Source organism: Gigantopelta aegis, unplaced genomic scaffold (genome assembly GCF_016097555.1).
Source record: "Gigantopelta aegis isolate Gae_Host unplaced genomic scaffold, Gae_host_genome ctg7068_pilon_pilon, whole genome shotgun sequence".
NCBI classification, from domain to species: Eukaryota; Metazoa; Mollusca; class Gastropoda; order Neomphalida; family Peltospiridae; genus Gigantopelta; species Gigantopelta aegis.
In genome coordinates, this window is record NW_024535527.1 from 2,764 (window position 1) to 11,849 (window position 9,086).

General features: G+C 34.4%; 1 pseudogene; it reads left to right on the forward strand.

Moving 5' to 3' along the window:
- Positions 1-549: 549 nt before the first annotated feature.
- Positions 550-7,838, forward strand: LOC121366770 (annotated as a pseudogene).
- Positions 7,839-9,086: the final 1,248 nt, after the last annotated feature.

Here is a 9,086-nt window from a genome sequence, read left to right on the forward strand (position 1 = left end):
ATTCCATCTTTCTTTGGGCTAACGATGATTGTTTCTTATCAATTGTTTTGCATACACTTTCTGTCAACACTAGAATTGAAGGACTTACTATCTTTACTTGGGATTATTCTTTTAGAGTTTCTTTGTGGAGTCATATCTGAAACACACATTCTTCTACATCCATTTCATGATTTTCATCACTGTCACTAGAATCAGAAAACACATGACAATTTTGTGATTTCTCCTTGTCTTTACATAGCGCCTGTCCTTCTAACTTAGCTTACTTGATCTTGTTATACGAGGAATACTTAAGATTTACCAGATTTATGAATACATGAAAAGGGGTGTGCCCAGTGAAGTATTTCCTGCCGACATAGCAAACTTGGTTTACTTTGACGTTTTGGAGTCGTTTGAATTTAGGCATTTTGAGAAACGACAGAGTGACTTCTAAAATAAGCACACAGTAAGATTTGAGCAAATAGTCAGCGAAAGAAGAACCACCACGTGGATAGTAAGAATACGAATAATGTCCGGAGTTATTGCGGGTTCTGACCCCACGTGTATTTAAAAATGTCTGTGTTTTCAGAAGATTTGTTCAGTGTCTTTGAAGAAGATGACACAGAAAAGAAGAGAAAACTCAAAAGACCAGGAAAAGAAGGAGATAAAGTAGATGATGATGATAACTGAGAGGACTAAAAAAATCTAAGTTGGACCTGAATGGGAATTAGAGGAGGGGAAACGATAGACAAAGGAGAAAGTTGGAAGAAGAACAGAAAAATGAGAAGTACATTGAGTCACTAAAATGTGTTTGTTTATTGACTAACACATAACAGACTGATGGGCTGACAGGATTTAGGATGGATGGAATATAACAAGTAGAATGGACAGATAAAATGTTGTTAAACAGATGAAGTAATTGATAGGATAGATAATGTATTAATGGATATATAAAATTACTGATGGAATGATAAAATGTTAATAAATAAATTAATAGACTATTTCCCTTTTTTAAGTATGGAGTTACCATACTGGAGGTAGTATAGTCAGAAAGACGCCCATATTTGGTGATCCAGCTATTGTCATTACCATAGATACAGGAGGAACATGTACACATGAGGGTACATTTACATGTAAATGAATATACATATATATTTTTTTTTTTCCTCCTTAGGTAGCTTTCCACGACTTACCACCCAAAACTTTCCTTACGAACATTTTTAAACCATTATCAGAAGTACCAGGCAAAGGTCAATTCATAATATATACATATATGGTGTGGTGTGTGTGTGTATATATGCTATATATAGCAGTTTATTAACCTTGCTGTGTGTGTACGGGGCGCATAGCGAGGGTTTACTGTAGCTCGTCAGTGTGTGGTATGTGTGTGTGTGTGTATGCTATATATAGCAGTTTATTAACCTCGCTGTGCGTGGCGCATAGCGAGGGTTTACTGTAGTCTGTTCGTGGGTGTGTGTGTCTGTGTGTCTGTCTGTGTGTCTGTTACCCGGGCAAATGGCTTTGAAAAACTGTTTAACTCAGCAAACAAGGTAGTGGTAGCCACCAAACTATAGTGGATGGTAGCAAAACTTCTGTACTTCTTAAGAATACTGCCAAATGAGTGTCAAACAAAAAGCTTTAAGTCTGAAAAACCTTTGAAAAAAGCACAGCTTTCAGCGAAGATTCGAGCATTCAATAAAAAAACTCTGCATACAGTTTATGACAGTTTTCCAAATTTTTAAAGTGAGATTTTTTGCAAAATTACTCTTTGGAAGAAGTAAGTAATTCTTCTTTTTCTTTTTTATGACATGTTCATAACTTTTGGCAATTGTTTTTGTCAATACATTGAGCGCGAACTAGCACCATAGATGTCATTGGAGAATCACTAACTTTTACTAAGAAGTTGGAAAATATTGGACCTTTGTCAATTAGAGTACAAAGTACCCAGTAGACACACTAAAAGGCAAAGCTTTTTCCCTTTGATTGAAGAGAAAAGCTGAGTCATCAATAATCATCTGCGCATCACGTGAGATTACGTCACTTGAGGAGGTCTCTGGATCATGGATAAGCCACAGCAAGGTTAAGCACTTAGTGCATTTCATTTGATTTTGACTTGAGCTCACTAGTAAAAAAACTGCACTTCAGTCATTTTACAGTACAAAAGATATAGCTAGTACATGCCATTGATTCTTGAAACTACACCCAATTAACTTAAAATTTTACCTGAAAAATTTAATTTATAATTTAAAATTTAAATTTAAAACTCACAATTTATACTATTTTAACTTTATATTGTACAATTTATAGTAGACTTGAGGTAGTAGATATCATACATGTACAGGTAATATAATTATTAGATCTCATTATTTAGGAGTATCCCTTTGTTCTTGATAGCTTCCAGCGAAAAGCTATTCAATGTATCGAAAATAGTCAGTCATATTAGTGTCAGCACACACATCAGCTGGTAAAAAACTGTCGTCGCCGAGTACGCCATAGCTGTTAGTTTAAAAGAGAACCAACGTGTCATATATACCACACCCCTTAAAGCGCTAAGTAATCAAAAAATATCGAGAGATGTATGAACAATTTCAGGACGTGGGACTGATGACAGGTGGACACAACTATTTAACCCAACAGCACCATGTATCGTCATGACAACAGAGGTAGGGTGTAACATGTGTATGTATACTACCATCTTGTTACTTAATAGATTTTAAGAAGTATGTTATATAGAGGATCTGAGGTAAACAGGATTGTCATGCATGTAAATGTAAGATCTTTATTTTTCAGGTGATGCGAGAAGTGGGTTGGGTTGTTTTTTGACGAGATCCACTATATGAGAGACAAAGGTACTCAATAACCTTATGAATAATTGATTAGTTATTAACTTTATAGAGAGAGGTGTGTGGTCTGGGAGGAGACTATCATTTATTACCTGATAATGTACATTATGTGTTCCTGTCAGCTACTATACCTAATGCAAGACAATTTGCAGAATGGATCTGTCATTTACATAAAACAAGTATGATAGTACATGTAATTATGTACATGTATTTGATATGATGACTAATGCTTCTTATTAGTGACCTCCTGGTCATGTGATGATCACATGATAACCCAGAACATCTAAGACTGATTGAATACTACACATACATGCTATGTTATTAAATGACCTTGCCCCTTTAATTATTGTACTATTTAAATATATTATCTCTTACTATAGCCTTGTCATGTTGTCTATACTGAAACAAAGACCAGTCCCTCTTCAACATTATATGTATCCAGCCCTGGAGCTGAGGGACTCTACCTAGTAGTGATGAAAATGTATGTATATTATACAAGTACATGTTATCTCAACATCTATTACATGTACATGTACATCAATGTCTATTCATGTACATACCATCAATGTCTATTACATGTACATGTACACAATGGGTCTATTACATGGATGTACATCAACATCTATTACATGTACATGTACATGTAGTTTTAATATTAGGGTAAATTTAGAGAAGATAATTTTCAGACAGCAATGTCTCGTCTTCAGGAGAGTGGGATTGGTAGTAGCCGTAAAGGAGGGACTTCAGTGTGAAATTTGTGATACTTTCATGATCTCTCTCTCTCTCTCTCTCTCCCTCCCTCCTCCCTCTCTCTCTCTCCTCTCTCTTCTCTCTCTCTCTTTCTCTCTCTTTCTCTCTACTCTCTCTCTCTCTCCTCTCTCTCTCTCTCTCTCTCTCTCTCTCTCTCTCTTCTCTCTCCTCTCTCTCTCTCTCTCTCTCTCTTCTCTCCTCTCTCTCTCTCTCTCTCTTTCTCTCGTCTTTCTCTCTCTCTCACACTCTCTCCCTCCCTCCCTCACTCTCTTAGGTCCCTCTAATCATGTTTAAAGTAGTAAAGATGATAATGGAGCGTAGTTTACAACCTGTTATTATATTTAGTTTTAGTATAAGAGATTTGTGAAGCTCTTGCTCTTCAAATGTCAAAGTTAGATTTTAATTCAACTAGAGAGAAGGAACTAGTAGATGAAGTATTTACTAATGCTATTGATTGTCTCTCTGATGATGATAAAACAACTACCTCAAGTAGTAAAGAACTTTGAACTGTTAGCTCCCCCTCTCTCCCCTTTTCATCCTCTCTCTCTTCTTAGGTCATACATCTTCTCCCTCTGTTAAAACGTGGGATAGGTATCCATCATTCTGGGCTATTACCTATCTTAAAGGAAACTATTGAAATACTATTTCAGAGGGTCTATTCCCAAAATCAAGCTCTGTTTGCTACTGAAACATTTGCACTGGGTCTGAACATGCCTGCTAGAACAGTGGTCTTCACCCATGGCTAGGAAATTTGATGGAAAAGATTTCAGATGGGTATGTCATAGATACATGTACATGTACGCTATTGCTGCGGTCTGTTCTTTTATTCAGATTACATCTGGTGAGTATATTCAGATGAGTGGGCGGCTGGTAGGCGTGGTTTAGATGAGCGTGGCATTGTTTATGTTAATGGTAGATGAACAAATGGACTCTACTATCGGCAAAAACCTACTCAAGGTAAGGAATATTGTAATGAAAATGGAAGTTTTAATGCTCTCACTTCCTGTAATCTTTCGCGGTCACACATTCCCACACATTCTCTCTCTCTCTCTCTCTCTCTCTTTCTAGGGAAGTCCTGATCCATTGAATAGTGGCCTTTCATCTCACTTACAATATGGTGCTTAATTTATTAAGAGTAGAAGAGATCAATCCTGAATACATGTTAGAAAGATAATTTTATCAGTTTCAGAATAACTCGGCTATTCGGATCTAGAAGAAAGTTAGTACTGATCTATAATGTAGTGTATTAATGATTTTACTTGTAGAAGTTAAAGTATTAGAAGCTAAAAAAAAAAGAGATGCAGGTAACAATAGATAAGAGGACAATATTACTAATTATTTAAAATTAGACAACAGATTAATAAATTGGCTGGACAAATGCAAGTTAGTATAATGGATGAATGAATAGACAAATGGATGGACAGATGGATGAATGGATGGATAATGGATGCACATCCAGCTAAAAGTATAGGTCTTTGATGTCCTATGTTTTATTATTATGCTGCTAGACACACCCACCCCTCTACCCGACCCCTATTGTACAATTAATGTACTTTAAGGTACTGATGTCTTGAGGGGACTAGATGATAGACTTTGGAACTTCTTTGACTTATACACTCTCTCCTCTGTCTCTCTCTTTTGTCTCTCTCTCTCTCTGTCTGTCTGTCGATCTCTCTCTTCTCTCTCTCTCTCTTCTCTCTCTCTTCTCTCTCTCTCTCTCTCTCTCTCTCTCAAGCATTATATACTAACCAAATACTGTATTCCATTCATGCAACCTGGTAGATTAGTAAAAGTAGTACATGAACAAGATGACTTTGGGTGGGGAGCTGTTATAAACTTCAGAAAAAAATCAACTCAAAAGGTACACATGGTAATAATATAAAGTGTACATGTTAATATACAGTGTACATCAGTTACATGTTAATATACATGATATGTTAATATAGAGTGTACATGTATATGTCTCTTAGGGTCTTGATACAGTCTATGTAGTTGAGATATTTTTAGATGTTCAACAGAGTCGTGTAAAAATATGCCATCATCAGCACCACGACCGCTCCTAAAGATGACAAGGAGAAATGCAAGTAAGATATCTGTAGGAGATTTGTGCTAACTATCATGTCTCTCTTCAGCTCTCAATTTATTTTTGCTTTTTTTTCTTTCGTTTCTCTCTCTTTTCCTAGGTTGTACCGATAATGTTACACTTCTTACAACAAATCAGTTCTGTTAGAATTTATCTTCCAAAAGATCTCAGATCATCAGATAGTAGATTTAGTGGTTGGGAAATCTATTGAGGTACATTATTTATTTTGTGTACTGTACATGACGTTAGTGTTAAATGTAGGAGGTCATCAAAAGATTCCCACATGGATTACCTGGTATTAGATCCACTTACTGATATGCACATCAAAGATGAAGAATTCAAGAAGATTGTTAAGGTATGTATTATAATGTATTACCACTGTATTGCTCCTGTTATAATTATGCTCCTGTTATATTATTGCTCCTGTTATATTATGCCCTGTTATAATATTGCTCCTTTTATTATGCTCCTGTTATACTAATGTTCCTATTATATTAATGCTCCTATTATATTATTGCTCTGTTATAATATTGCTCTGTTATAATATTGCTCCTGTTATATTAATGCTCCTGTCATTATTGCTTCTGTTATAATATTGCTCCTGTTATATTAAGCTCCTGTTATATGATGCTCCTGTTATATTATTGTTCCTGTTTTAAATGTATAATTTTGGATTTGAAAGACAATCTTTGTCTTTTTATTATAGAAAATGAAGCACTTGAAAATCGTCTTGTGTCCAATCCTGTCCACAAAGATTCAGATTTAGAACGACTTTTATAATTTATGTCAAAAGAAAACTGAAGTCTGTAATTCATTTTATAACTTTTAAATAACTTGATTGTTTTATAGATAAATGCTCAAGTGAGAGAAGCCTAGAAGGAGTTAAAAAAGGCTCAGACGATAATGCAAATGGATGAACTGAAATGTCGTAAAAGAGTTTTAAGAAGGTATTTGTACAATATATGATATTATGTAATAATACAATATAAGCTACAATATATGATATAACAGTTATATTATTTAATGCTATGTTATAACATTTTATATTATATAATGCTATGTTATAACAGTGTATATGCTATGTTGTAACCAGTTTAGATTATGTAATTAATACAACATATGATGTAACAGCTCTATTGTATGAGGTTGGGATATGCTAATTCTTCTGATGTTATAGAAATAAAAGGAAGAGTAGAGTGCTGAAATTGACTCGTAAGTTCCTGTGTCATATGAACATATTGTTTGTCTCTTTATCAAATGTACTATCTGATCTATTTATCTATGTGTTTAACTAACGTCCATTCATTAATCTGATATTACACATTTGTTATTATATATTCTGTAGAGGTGAAGAGTTATTACTAACGAGATGATATTTAATGGAGCATTTAATGATCTCTCTGTTGAACAATGTGTGGCTTTACTTTCTTTTTTTTGTCTTCCAGAAAAAGTCAGTCCTCTATAATGTATATCTGTTTATTGTTGTGTTCTATATAGGCTGATAAATGCCTAAATTAACAGAACAGTTATTCTGGACCTTTGAGAATGATGCAAGTAAACAGTCAGCTTTTCCATTAGATTATATTTATATTGTTCTGCTCTCTCTCTCTCTCAGATTCTGCTCGTAGGATTTGCTCGAGTTGCCATTGAAGCAAAACTAGAAGTTGATGAAGAAGAGTATGTCGAATCTCTAAGACCTCATTTAATGGATGTAGTCCCATGCATGGTGTTCAGTAAGTCACATGAATACACTATGAGTCATGTGATTCATTTAATTGTCACATGACTGGCTTGATATGTCTTCTGTATAGGGAGCTCCATTTTCTCAAATTTGTAAAATGACTGATGTTTTTGAAGGCCGTATAATTCAGTTGTATAAGAAGATTAGAAGAGATTTTACGTCAAATGTGTCAAGCTTCTAAGGCCATTGGCAACATCGAACTAGAGAAGAAGTTTGCTGAAGGTATATATTTTGTGTTCATTGTAATAATAAGTACTGAACTATGTTCTGTGATTTAATATTGATCTGTTTGTGTATAACCATCCTGTACATCTGTATAATATATATTATAACTGTTGTATGTGTTAGTCTTTGTAGGTTTATTTTATTTTGTTTATTTCTCTTGTAGGTATTTTAAAGATCAAGAGAGACATTGTATTTGCAGCCAGTCTTTATTTTGTAACTGGTAACCTCATTACATATATATGAAATGTTAGTTTACTTCAAATCTTTATTATCCTTTCTTAATTATATATACTCCTATATATTCTAATCTTTAGTGTTAATCCACTTTATCATCTGCCATGTTCTAATGTATGTCAACTGTCAAAGAAAAAATGATCATTACATGTAAATTCAAAATAAATGAAAAATATCTTTTACTGAACAAACTGGTAGACAATAGTAACAGTTTTGCAAGTCTTGAAATAGAAATTAATTTGTGCACAATATTGAATGTTAAATACAATACATTGTAATGAAGACAACACAAAAATTCTTAATAGGATAATATACAGGTATATTCTATATTCTATATAGTTTTTAATATTATACACTAGTTTATTGTATTATTAGGGAATGAGAGTTTACATTCTTGTCGTATTTGTAAAGAATCAAGTTTTTGGATAATTGCCAAGTCTGTTGTTACATATTTGAACGTTAATTGAGATACAAAATAATGATGATCCACTAAAAAGTCTTAGATAATAGATAATATATTCTATATACACTACATATATACATTATTGCAGTGGGAGGTACAGTTACATCGCCTTTTGACAGTGCAATATGGCCGAAAGCTTCATGCTCAGTTCAAGCTTTGTTATTGTACATGTAGAGAAGACTGTAAGAGTTAGGTCGTGGAGCTTATGGTGTGGTAGTATTGAGGTTAGAGTGAGTGGACTGGTTTGTGCTGGAAAGACTCTACATGAAGCTATTGTACAGGTACATATACTAGCTAATGATAAAATGATCCTACATCTTGTTATCTCTTTGTAGAATGACACATTAGTCAAATTTGCTGAAGAGTGTCTCTGTCACAGTCAACAAGTCATCCAAACATTGTACAGTTATGGGTGTCCATTCTCTCTCAACATTCTCGACTACCTATGTTAGTAATGGAGTATCTTCCTCTGTCATTAACATAGTGTTTAGAAACACATCAAGATCTCCCACTTCAAATCAAAGTACTCCATCTCGTCTTGATGTTGCAAAGGGTCTCAATTATCTTCATTGTAAGAGACCTCCCATTGTTCACCGTGATCTCACAGCCAATAACATATTGTCTGACCTCAAACTTTATAGCAAGATATAGACCTAGGTGTCTAGAATGATAGACACCTTTACACTACAAAGGCTACTGCAGCACCAGGTAATATTGTTGTGATGCCTCCTGAACACTCTCAAGACAATCCAAGTCATGACCACAAAAGGT